At 39.0% G+C, this 12112-nt stretch overlaps 1 long non-coding RNA gene across 1 annotated transcript; it reads left to right on the forward strand.

The window, feature by feature from the left end:
• Positions 1-6802: 6802 nt before the first annotated feature.
• Positions 6803-8059, forward strand: LOC121537380. Its single transcript, XR_005995059.1, has 3 exons — positions 6803-6912; positions 7103-7191; positions 7709-8059. It is a non-coding gene; the product is annotated as an uncharacterized LOC121537380 (long non-coding RNA).
• The last annotated feature ends 4053 nt before the right edge of the window (positions 8060-12112 follow it).

The raw sequence follows: 12112 nt of genomic DNA on the forward strand, positions 1-12112 counted from the left end.
TATCTCCCTCAATAACTTTAAGCATCAGTTGTCAGAGCACCTTACCGATCACTGCACCTGTACACAGCCCATCTGAAATTAGCCCACCCAACTACCTCATCCCTATATTGTTATTTATTTTGCTCTTTTGCACCCCAGTATCTCTATTTGCACATAATCTCCTGCACAACTAGCATTCCAGTGTTAATACTATTGTAATTATTTTGCACTATAGCCTATTTATTGCCTTACCTCCATAACTTGCTACATTTGCACACACTGTATATATATTTTCTGTTGTATTTTTGATTTTATGTTTTTTACCCCATATGTAACTCTGTGTTGTTTTTATTGCACTGCTTTGCTTTATCTTGGCCAGGTCGCAGTTGTAAATGAGAACCTGTTCTCAACTGGCTTACCTGGTTAAATAAAGGTGAAATAAAAAAATAAAAAATAAAAAAAGTAATACTGCAAGAAATGAACTTTTTATCCTGAATACAAAGCGTTATGTTTGGGGCAAATCCAACACAACACATCACTGAGTACCACTGTTCATATTTTCAAGCATGGTGGGGGCTGCATCCTCATATATGAACAAGAGTATATGGTACGAGATGGTAATCAAACGTTTTATAGTGTTCTTGTTGTCTGAATTAGGATCAAGCACCAAAACAGGACACTGTATTCTACTTTGTTACTGGAATTGTAAAAGTGTTCCATGTTGTATATTGACTGTTCAAATGTTTTGCTACTGTCTGTATAGCCATATGTTTGAATCTACATCACATTTAATATTTTCCCTATTAAATACATTTCCCAATGTAATGATGTACTGTATAAACTATGAAAAAACCAAACACTCCACTAGTTACTATTATTTCATATATATTTAGGGAGGTTAACAATCACATGCAAAGAGTTGAGATGTTGGTGGTAGAGATATAGAGTTATAGAGTTTGAAAAAGGTTACGTTTTTGCTGTGAGCCATTGGGGTAACCGAGGTAACCACGTGTTGTTTTCCACCAAGGTGGGTGGGGACACGACATTCTATCTAATACCAATTGGGAGTATTGTTGCTTGAAAGAACGTTTAAAGATTAACTATGCAGAAATCGCTTCACCATTTCCTGGTTGATAAAATATTTTGCCTAATTTCAGTTTATGACAAAACAAGCAGTCATTGTGTATAAAATCATTGTACCATCTAAACCGCTGGGAAACATTTTGTATAACACAAAATATTGTATTTTACCTGCTTGAAGCTGGTGTACAAAACTAAAAGTAAAAAGGGCAAAAATGAAACTTAAGAACGGGAAGCATAGAAATAGCGCACATAGAACAGATCTACCGCTTATGAGACTTGCTTTCAAATAGAATGAAAGATCTATAACTCAATTTCTATGTGAATTTGGTCATGTCGCCCAAGAAGTTATATATAGTTTTAAAAGTACTTTTCAAACCGTTGGATTAAAATTAATATTATTCAAACATTTTGGGATCAAATGTTTATAAATAGCCTGAAAAAGAATACTGTGGTGCTCTGTGAAGGGTTTCCTTTTAAATAACTATCGAAACAGTATAATGTTTTTTTCTGATTGGAAAATGTATTTTTCATTAACTAAAACCCTCAAAATTGTTATTGGCAATAGCTTATCATACAACACACTGTAGGCCTCACATGATGGTGATGTTAGCCCTAGAGTGTATTCTCTACCAGGACGTCTCCAGGCCCTTACCGACGTCCGCATATTGACTATCCCTCAAAGAAAGTGTTACCTAAGTACAGAAGTTATTGGTTTATCTTAGCCGAGAACACGCTGTAGGCCTGAGATGACATTTATGATTGGTGCTTCAACTTAAAATACATACATGTATCTCAACAGTGGAATTTGTTATCTAATGACAAAGTAATCTCACCATTCATTACATTATGGCAACAAATATATTATAGTTTGTTACTATTGCTTGAACACTTTTCTGGAATCAAGGTTCACTTTTGCAAAACAGTTGATGCAGCCCACTAAACTGATGTGTGTTTGTCAAAGACAACACATTTATTTTGCAAAATGCACTAACACCATCAGAACTTACAAAACCTGTCTCAAATGTATATAACTATCAGAACAGTACCATTTGTCATCTAATGAGAATATTTATTTTGCTATATTAACTAACACCCCCTGAAAACTTAGATACAGTGCCTTCAGGAAGCATTCACACCCCTTTACTTTTTCAACATTTTATTGTTACAGCCTGAAATGTAAATAAATTCAATTGAGATTTTGTGTCACTGATCTACACAAAATACCCCATAAAGTCCAATTGGATTCTTGCTTATAGAACATTTTAGAAATTAATAAATAAGGTCATCTTACCATTAGTCACATCATTGCTCAAGAAACACTAACTAAAAACATCCTCGTCGATCACATGCAAAGAGTTGACATGTTGGTGGTAGAGATATAGCGTTATGAGAATAATCGATATTATGGACCGTGAACAAAATATTTTGTTAAGTTTCACATTCTTTACATAGTAGATGTTTGCTTTATGTGTATAGAGTTGTGTCTAATCTTTTGTGTAGTTTGTAGAAAAACTTTCAGCATTTGCTGTTAGTGTGTGAACAATGACAAATGACAAACTATTGTATAGAGGATATCATGATTGTTTTTTTGTTTTTTTTTTATAATATGTTTATTATTTTCCAATAAAAATAAAGTAAAAGAGACAGCAATACAAACAATGACATTCATTGTACTGTTGGATGGGATGGCCAGTTTAGAGGACAAAACAAAAGTTAACTCACACATACACAAAATAAAACAAAATCCTATTAGGTGGTACGTGTATAAGAAGACAGCATATAGTCATTACAAGCAGTGTAGTTCAGCCAAAAATAAATATTGAGTGGAGTACAGCACAGAGTAGCAGCAGATCGTCAGCCCAGTTATGAAGCGGGACTAGACCATTTATCCAGTATCGGCTGCCATATTTTGTAAAACAATGGACTTCTATTGGAGGTGTTGTATCGAATCTTTTCCATATGGATTACATTCCCTAAATCCCGTAACCACATTTCAAAGGTAGGTACAGTCTCCAATTTCCAAAATTGCAATATGAGCCTTTTGGCTAATAGAGTACAAAGAGAGACAGCTTTCCCCTCCTGGTTATTCCCATCAACTGTACCAAACAGAGCGATCAATGGGTCTGGGGCTAGAACTCTATCAAAGGCCTTAGATAAGTAATCAAAAATGAGAGCCCAGTAAGCCTGTAATTTAGGGCATGTCCAGAATAAGTGGGACAACGTCCCCTCCTCCTGCTTGCACCTCTCACACAGTGGTGAGGTGTCCGGGAATATTTTATGCAGTTTTACTTTTGAGTAGTGTAACCTGTGTATCACCTTAAACTGTACAAGGTTGTGTCTGGCATTCACTGAACTGTGGTTTATATTCCTGAGAGCTTCTGTCCAGTCCTCATTTGAGATTTCTGAACCAAGTTCTTGTTCCCAAGCCCTTTTAATGGTGTCTGTGGATACCTCTATGTGGGCCTGTAGCACATCATACAGTCTGGAGACCGACCCTTTTGAATGGGGTTTGACAAGGATCAAGCTATCTAATGTAGGACTATTTGGCTTCATGCCATACTGTGGGATGTGTGTCCTTAAGAAATTCCTGATTTGGAGGTATCTGAAAAAATGTGTTGTTGGCATGTTGAACTTTGCCTGTAGTTGTTGAAATGAAGCTAACTGACCATCTATGTATAGATTACCAATTGTTGTGAGCCCCTTCTCCCTCCACTGTGAAAACACCACATCATCCATTGCAGGGTGGAAAGCATGATTCCGGCTAATCGGGCTGTCTATGTACACAGTGGGTATGTTAAGAAAATCCCTAATCTGTTTCCAGATCCTAAGAGTATGACAAATGACTGGATTGGAGTCATAAGTGGCTTTTTTCACATATGATGGGCTATTAACAAGTGCAGGGAGTGAGGAACGTTGACAGGAGGCCTGCTCAATCAAAAGCCATGAAGGCATATCCTTCCGTCTCATCTCAGGTAAACTTTCCCTCCAGAAAGACACAATGTTCAGATTAGCAGCCCAATAATACAGTTTGAAGTGAGGAAGGCCAAAGCCCCCCTCTATCTTGTACTTGCATAAATGCTTCTTTGCAATTCTGGCTGCCTTGTTATCCCATAAAAATGGAGTTACTATTGAATCCAGTTTCTTAAAATAGCTTTGTGGTATGAAATTGGGTAGACATTGGAAGAGGTAAAGAAACCTGGGTAGGACAACCATTTTAATAGCGTTTATACGACCAACCAAGGAAATAGGCAGAGTTTTCCAGAAATCTATATTTTGTTTAAGCTGATATATTTTCATGTCCCAATTCACTTTCAATAGCTGGTCAAGGTCTCTTGTCACTACAATGCCAAGGCTTGTGAACTTGTCCCTCACTGTTCTAAGCGGGGTAGATTGCAGAAATTGCATATCCACAGGCCGTGATATTGGCATCATCTCACTTTTTTGCCAGTTTATCTTGTAGCCAGAGAAGGAGCCGAATGTGTTTATCAAGTTAAGTAATGGTGGAATAGACGTTTTAGGCTTGGACAAAAACAAAAGAACATCGTCTGCATATAGGGAAATTTTGTGCTGTGTGTCTTTTATTTTAACAGAAGCTATATCGGCACATGCCCGAATGCGCGTAGCAAGGGGTTCCATGGCTATAGCGAAGAGAGCAGGCGAAATAGGGCACCCCTGTCGGCACCCCTTGAACAGGCGGAATGACTGCGACATTTCCTGATTGGTCACCACGGACGCCATTGGGTGTGCATAAATAATTCTTATCCAATTAATAAATTCCTTTCCAAATCCGAAATGCTCCAGAACCGACATCATATACTTCCACTCAATCCGATCAAACGCCTTCTCTGCATCAAGAGCTATTACCACTGCCTCAACTTTATGATCATGATACATTACGTTGAAAAGGCGTCTCAAATTGTAGTATATATGTCGGCCCGGGATAAAACCTGTCTGGTCAGGGTGTATGATGTCGGAAATATATTTTTTCAATCGGTTTGCCAATATCTTTGTCAACACCTTGTTTTCTATGGGGAGTAACGACACGGGGCGATACGACGACATCTCCATGGAATCTCTATCTTTTTTCAAGATCAGGGCTATTGTAGCCTCATACAGTGTTTGCGGGAGTTTGGTATTTTCTTTGGATTGTTGAAACATTCGCAGCATAAGTGGAGATAGACTAGCGCAGTACTTCTTATAGAATTCTATTACATATCCATCGGGCCCAGGGGCCTTGCTGTTTGGAAATTGTGCTATCGCTGTGTTAATTTCATCTAAGGTTATCCCTGCATCGAGTGCGGCAGCTGCCCCCTGTCTAGTTTAGGAAGTTCACAATCAGCGAGAAAGCGTTCCATAGTTTGTGGATCAGTAGCATCGCATTTTGATTGGTATAGCTCTGAGTAAAACTGTGCAAAGCATTTATTAATGTCCTGCGGATCTGTTACTATTTTACCCTTCTTGTCTTTTATTTTGTGAATAGCTCTAGATGCTTGTACATGCCTTAGCTGTCTTGCTAATAATTTGTGGTTTGTCCCCCAGTTCAAAATAACTTTGTTGCGTTCTAGCAAGTAAAGAGCCCACCCGTTTCGAAAGGATGGTATTGTATTCATACTTTAACTTTGTGATCTTCTCAAGGACTGTATACGAGGAATTTGTCCTAAAAACGTTCTCCTGTTCCCCTAACTCTCTTTCAATTTCTCTCAGCCTAGTATTGGCACGTTTCTTCCTCTCTGATGTATAAGAAATAATGTAACCTCTAATCACAGCCTTTAGAGATTCCCAAAGGGTGGAGTCGTCAACATCCCCCGTGTCGTTAGTACTGAGGAAAAAGGCAATCTGCTCCTCCAAATACTGACAAAAAGCCTCATCTTTCAACAGGTATGCGTCTAAGCGCCACGGTCGCCGACCTGTCGACATATTGTCGAGTTTCAGCACCATGGACAGAGGAGAGTGGTCCGTAATTAGAATGGGGTGATAGGTAACCGACTCAGCTGCTGAGATTAGTTTGGAGTCCAACAAAAAATAGTCAATTCTGGAATATGATTTATGAACTGATGAGAAGAAAGAATAATCCCTGTCTGTTGGGTGCGTCAGTCTCCAAATATCGACAATGTTAAGGTTTGTCATCAATGTATTTAGACAGACACTGGCATTTGATTGTTGAAGTGACCTTGATAGCTGTTTATCTAAAAGAGGGTCTAACGTACAGTTAGTCACCTCCAACAATAACACTTGTATCCGAGATATTTGGTATGGCCTTAAATACCCTTTGAAAAAATACTGGATCATCGAAGTTGGGTCCATATAAATTGACCAAGGTTATTGGTTTTGAATTCAGTGTACCAGCCACAATAATATACCGACCATTAGGATCTGAAATCGAGGTTGAGTAAACAAAAGGAATGTTTTTCCTTATCAGGATTGCTACCCCTCTCGCTTTTGCATCAAAGTTAGACTGGTATATCTGACCGATCCAGCCGACTCGTAGCTTGGCCTGCGCGGGGCGTTTAATATGAGTTTCTTGAAGAAGCACTATGTCAGCACCCAAATCATGATTGTTTTGAGTGCATGTGCAAAACCAATTGAAAAAAACCTAAAACAAGCGTACACATTCTTTTTTCAGGGGGTGAAATACCCCCAAGGGGGTTCATGACAGAGATTATTGACATGGCTGTGATGTAAACTGGTTTGTGTTTTGACTGTGAGAGGTGTGGCAGGACGGGGCAGGTATCTGCAGAGAGAGTATAAGACAGGGATGTAGATGACAGAGAGACACTCCACTACTCTACTACTGAGGTCCAGAAGACATCAGCAGACAACCAGCATCAACCAGAATCTTCCAACTCAGAGGTAAGTTTGCTTTCACTGAGCCACTTCTTTTCTCAAATGTGAAAGCTGTATACAGCTGGACACTACTCGTTCCATCCCTGTCACAGCAGACTGTGCATTTTTGTTAACCTGGTGTGCTCTCTGTGCTCTGGCAGAGAAAGAGGACCCTGTGTGTGTTTTGACCTGTTGTGCTATCTGTGCTTTAATAAAGGATGAAGATCCAGATTGTGATACTGCTGTTCGCTCTTGTGAGTGTCCTGTCAGCAGCAAGTACACTCAATGAAGCTGTCCCCAGGGAAGGTACGTCTAGTGTGTGTGTGTGTGCGTGTGCGTATGTGTGTGAAAAAAGTACCAAATCCGGGTTCAAATACTATTTATTGTTATTTCTATTAATTTCAAATACATTTCGAAGCAAGTATTTGGAAAAATGTTCTTTAAAAATACAAGTAGGGTGAATATTGGAATTTAGTTGGAAATACAATTGGAAAGTTTTGGCATGTATTTTAAAATATTATATTGTATTGTACTGTCATAGCACCTAATCATGCCCTAAGTCAAATTGGCACTCCTTACCTCTCAACTACAATATCTAATGTTGAGTGTTCTGATGTAAAATGCTGCTGTGCATTATTCCGTTTTTGCAGCTGGATGAGATCAAAGACTTTACCAGTAATGTCATGTGATTAGACTTGGTGAAAAGTGAAAACAACTTTTTGTAAAGTGAACAATAATTATACTACTTTACGTGTGTAAGTGTTTGAGTGGTCTGGTTATTATTTGAAATGATTTGCTAAAATGGAAAATGTCTCTTCCTCAGTGGCTGAAGATGAAGAATTTATTTCTACGCTTTCTAAATTGTTTAACCTGTTTGGGTGAGAAGCGACCAGCATGGGGCCGTCGGAGATCCTCTCCAGTCTCCTTATGGAATTAACCATCAGCTAACTGTGACATCATCAATAAGACTACTATATCAGTCAATCAATCAAACAATCACTGATTAACAAAAAATTAAACAAAATTATATTACAAAAGCCTGTCCTTCAAATACTGAGTAGCACTAGTTTAGTGTTTCTGAAAGAAGTGTACATTTTATGCATAAACATACTTTGTCTTGAAACATGATTGATTGGTTACTGGATAAATGAAGTGAATAAATGGTGTAATTCTATATGGCTGACGTGTAGTATTTTGATTGCCCAATAAACTACTTTCAAGCCTCATACATGTTTAGCACTGTTTTAAATTCATCATACATGTTTAGTGCAGTTGTTTCTTGTTTTGTGTTGCAATTATATTCATTTCTCTATTGCTCTACCACTTTTGTCAAAAAACTATATGTAGACCCACTAAACTGAAGTGTGTTTGACAAAACTACACCGTCCTAACTTAATACCTGTCACAAAACTAAATAGCTCTATCAAAACAGTATCATTTGTCATGGGATAGGAAGGTTTTCTTACCATTCATTAGAACTCAACAAATACTATAATTAAGCAATAAGGTATGTGTGGGTGTGGTATATGGCCAATATACCACGGTTAAGGCATTCCCCTAGACCACGCCCACCTTTGTGGAAAACAATCCATCTTCCCCATTGACCCCCATTGATAAAGAGCTAATTTCCTTGTTGATTTTTTTGTCATGCAGAAATAAAAAACCATGCAGAAAAGTTTCTTTATTTTACAATGTACGTCAAACCAGGTCAAACATCCCAATCAACATTTTGCAATGCTCCCACAAAAGGAAATAGATATGTGAAGAGAGCGCTGTGGCTTCAGGATAAGTCTAATTAACATAATTCAAAAATCCCCATAAAAATCTGTCTGTTTAAGCTAGAGTATCACGTTTCAGGAGAAGCCCCAGATGCAGACATTGTCGAAGTAACAAAAGTTTATTACAAAAACAGGGGGCAGGCAAACAACAGGTCAAGGGCAGGCAGAAGTCAGTAACCCAGATCAGAGTCCAAAAGGTACAGAACGGTAGAGAACGGCGTCAGAGCAGGCAGAATGGTCAATACTGGGAAAACTAGAAAACAGGAACTTGAGAAAGACAGGCGCAAGGGGAAAACCGCTTGTAGTTTTGACGAAACAAAACAAACTGGCAACAGACAAACAGAGAACACAGGTATAAATACACTGGGGATAATGGGGAAGATGGGCGACACCTGGAGGGGGGTAGAGACAATCACAAAGACAGGTGAAACAGATCAGGGTGTGACATAGAGATATGTGGGTTTTTGCATTGGTTGCTTCTCAATCCACCGCATCTGCCGATATCTGCGGTGGAAGGTGGCAGAGCTAGAGCGGTGTTTGTCAGACCATGAGACATCCCGAAAATTGGTCTTCTCACAAAAATGTCTGTAGCGTCCGGTTTGGCCTACAAACTATTATCACCACTCTATTGAAAGCTGAGACTCTGTTTGGCACTAGGATGCTCACAAGCCTCACAAGGCTCACCTGAAGTTGGTACAGTCTCTTCTTCCTACTTCTGTCTACACTAATCTGACCCCTCTGTCTAAAGCTCAGACTCTCATGAACAGGATGTTTTTTTCTGTTTTGCCCTAGTTCGCCTAAAAGCCTCAAAATAAAAACTAAATAATGGAAGTGTACAGTGCATTCGGAAAGTATTCAGACCCCTTGACGTTTTCCACATTTTGTTACGTTAGAGCCTTATTCTAAAATTGATTAAAAAAAATTTATCCCCTCATCAATCTACACACAATACCCCATAATGACAAAGCAATAACACGTTTTTAGAAATTCTTGCAAATGTACAAAAAATAAAAAACGTAAATACCAAATTTACATAAGTATTCAGACCCTTTACTCAGTACTTAGGGTTGTTGTCCTATTGGAAGTTGAACCTTCAGCCCAGTCTAAGGTCCTGAGCGTTCTGGAGCAGGATTTCATCAAGGATCTCTCTGTACTTTGCTCCGTTCATCTTTCCCTCCATCCTGACTAGTCTCCATGTCCCTGCCGCTGAAAAACATCCCCACAGCATGATGCTGCCACCACCATGCTTCACCGTAGGGATGGTGCCAGATTTCTTCCAGATGTGACGCTTGGCATTCAGGCCAAAGAGTTCAATCTTGGTTTCATCAGACCAGAGAATCTTGTTTCTCATGGTCTGAGAGTCCTTTAGGAGCCTTTTGGAAACTCCAAGTGGGCTGTCATGTGCCTTTTACTGAGGAGTGGCTTCCTTCTGGCCACTCTACCTTAAAGGCCTGATTGGAAACATCTCAAGGATGATCACTCATGCTGCCAAACATGCCCTCGTAAAACTGACTATCCTACCGATCCTTGACTCCGTGCCTTTTGGGGGGTACTGTCACGCCCTGGCTCTGGGGACGCTTGTATGTTGAGCCAGGGTGTGAGTGTTCTTTGTGTTTTGTGTTTCTAGGGTGTTCTAGTTATTGTGTTTCTATGTTGGCCAGAGTGGTTCTCAATCAGAGGCAACGAGTGTCAGCTGTTGCTGGTTGTCTCTGATTGGGAACCATATTTAAACAGTCTGTTTTTCCACAGTATTTGTGGGATCTTGTTCCAATGTGGTTTGTGTTAGACCGAGGACGGCACGTTGTTGTTTTGTTTGTTTAATCATTAAATAAAAAGTATGTTCGCCTTCAACGCTGCGCATTGGTCCTCTGTTCCCGACGATCGTGACAATAGCACACATAGAACAGATCTACCGCTTCTGAAACTTGTTTTCAATTAAAATAAAATACCTATAACTCACATTTCTATGTGAATTTGGTTATGTCGCCCCAAAAGTTATTTATTCTAGTTTTAAAAGTACTTTTCAAACCGTTAGATTAAAATTCATATTTATCAAACATTTTGGGTCAAATGTTTATAATAGACTGACAAATAATACTATGGTGATTGGTGAAGGGTTTCCTTGTCCGTTACCCATTATTACATATATGTCCTTTTAAATAACTATAAAAACAGTATAATTAGAAAATGTATTTAAATTAACTAAAACCCTCAAAATTGTTATCGGCAATAGCTTAGCATAGAACACACTGTAGGCCTCACATGACGGTGATGTTAGCCCTAGAGTGTATTCTCTACCAGGACGTCTCCAGGCCCTTACCGACGTCCGCATATTGACTATCCCTTCAAGAAAGTGTTACCTAAGTACAGACGTTATTGGTTTATCTTGGCCGAGAACACGCTGTAGGCCTGAGATGACATTTATGATTGGTGCTTCAACTTAAAATACATACATGTATCTCAACAGTTGAATTTGTTATCTAATGACAAAGTAGTCTCACCATTCATTACATTATGGCAACAAATATATTATAGTTTGTTACTATTGCTTGAACACTTTTCTGGAATCAGGGTTCACCTTTGCAAAAGCGTTGAGCCCAATAAAGTGAAGTGCGTTTGCCAAAAACAACACATTTATTTTGCAAAATGAACTAACAACATCAAAACTTACAATACCTGTCACAACATTAAATAACTATCAAAACAGTACCATTTGTCAACCAATGAGAAGATTTATTTTGCAATATTAACTAACACAACCTGAAAACTTAGATACAGTAACTTCCAGAAGTATTCACACCCCCTTTTCTTTTTCCACATTTTGATGTTACAACCTGAATTTTAAATTAATTACATTGAGATGTTGTGTCACTGATCTACACACAATACCCCATAATTGTCACGACTTCCGCCGAGGCTGCCTCCCCTCCTTGTTCGGGCAGGTTTCGGCGTTCGTCAGTCACCGGCTTACTAGCTACTGCCGATCCCATTCTCATCACTCCACTTGTCATGTCATGTCTTGTCAATCACACACACCTGGTGCTCATTTCCCCTAATTAGTATGTGTATAAGTGTTCCCTCTGTTCCCCTTGTCTTTGTGAGTGATTGTTTCATTGTGAGAGCGAATAGCTCGGTTGAGCCACTCCTCCATTTGTTTTGCCAAGGTGGAATATTTCCCTTGTGATAGTTTCGTATTGACGCTGGGTGCGTTTTATTTATGTAAACGGAATAAACTCTTTACTTCTGTGTTTTACCTCCTGCGCCTGACTCCTTCATTCACACCTCATCACAAACATGTCCAAGTGGAATTTTTGTTTGTGGAACATTTGAGAAATTAAGAAAAAATGTTTAGCTGAAATGTCTTGAGTCAATAAGTATTCACTCCCTTTGAGAAGGCAAGCTTAAATAAGTTCAGGAGTAAAAATGTGCTTAGCAAATTGCATAATAAG

The sequence above is a fragment of the Coregonus clupeaformis genome, chromosome 24, assembly GCF_020615455.1.
Source record: "Coregonus clupeaformis isolate EN_2021a chromosome 24, ASM2061545v1, whole genome shotgun sequence".
In the NCBI taxonomy this organism is placed as follows: Eukaryota; Metazoa; Chordata; class Actinopteri; order Salmoniformes; family Salmonidae; genus Coregonus; species Coregonus clupeaformis.